At 44.3% G+C, this 1,166-nt stretch overlaps 1 protein-coding gene across 1 annotated transcript in view; it reads left to right on the forward strand.

Annotated features, from left to right (window-relative positions):
- LOC106013218 overlaps positions 1-1,166 on the forward strand; it is a gene marked incomplete at its 3' end in the record, with an annotated part of 23,869 nt that overhangs the window by 20,037 nt on the left and 2,666 nt on the right.

The following is a 1,166-nucleotide window of genomic DNA, read 5'->3' on the forward strand; positions in this document are numbered from 1 at the left end:
ACACACACACACACACAAAAACACGAAAGCGCTACAGGGCTTCTCTTTCTGTACAGGGGATATCGTCAAGTCAGCTTTTCCTGTTTACATCTTCACGTCCCCGCGTGGAGCGTTGCTTGTCCCAGAAAATTATTCCGCATCTTATTCTTCTTACTCGTTCGCCTTTGCTGTCGCTTTTCTCCTCGGTCTGTTTCTCCTCTGTACTGTTCTTTCTGTCCACGCCCCCTGCCCTTGTTGTTGTTATTGCTGTTGTTGTTTCTTCTCCTCCTCCTGCTCCTGCTCCTCCTCCTCCTCTGTCCCGTATTTTAGTGGAGCATTTTCTGGGTCAGTGCCAGTTGGACTTCATTCAATTTAAAACGTTTTATCTTTATGCGTACTTGATCCTTGTAACAATAATATTTTATAATAAAGTGCCGCGAGGAATGGTGTCCGTCGCTTGCCTGTAGCTGTGTTCGCGTTATGCTAAGTTGACCCCCTAGGTCAAATGATAATTGCCGTTAATTGCTCCTTGCATAAGTAATGATGTGTCAGGGAGCCGGCCAGTTATGCTCGTATAGTTGGGGGGAGAGAAGTTTTCTAAGTGCTGTGCTTTGTGTAGAACAGAGTCAAGTGTTTGCTTGTATGCGTCAAATTGGGGTATCTGCATTATTTGATTTTACTTTTTCTCCCTTCAGGTCGCGAGCAGAGACTTTTGTCATTACGGGGTGTGATAGTATGATTATGAGGGAGTGACTGTATGATTTAGGGAATGACTATGAATAAAGGAAAGGATGATTTTGGGATTGAGGGAGGGGATGATTTTGGGATTGTGGGAATTGGGGGGGGGGGGATAATTATAGGAGATAGTGACTATAAATTGGGAAGGGGTGATTATATAATTGGAGGGGGAGGGTGGTAGTGATATTGGGAATGAGTGATTGTGTGATAGAGGAAGTGACTGCATGTTTAAGGGGGGGGGGGGGGAGGGATCTTTGTATTCAAGGAAGGGTGAATAATGGTGTGTTAATGTTACTTTGTACGGATGTTTTGTTTCCCAGAAGCCGGTGAAAAAACATGGTGTAAGTTTCTGCTAATGGAGGATTATTAGCAGCTGTTTTATCTGATCTGATCTTGTGTTTTAAATCGCGAGAAGTCGATCAATCTGCAAAGGAGCACATTACCCCCCC

Source organism: Aplysia californica, unplaced genomic scaffold (assembly GCF_000002075.1).
Source record: "Aplysia californica isolate F4 #8 unplaced genomic scaffold, AplCal3.0 scaffold00724, whole genome shotgun sequence".
Classification (NCBI taxonomy): Eukaryota; Metazoa; Mollusca; class Gastropoda; order Aplysiida; family Aplysiidae; genus Aplysia; species Aplysia californica.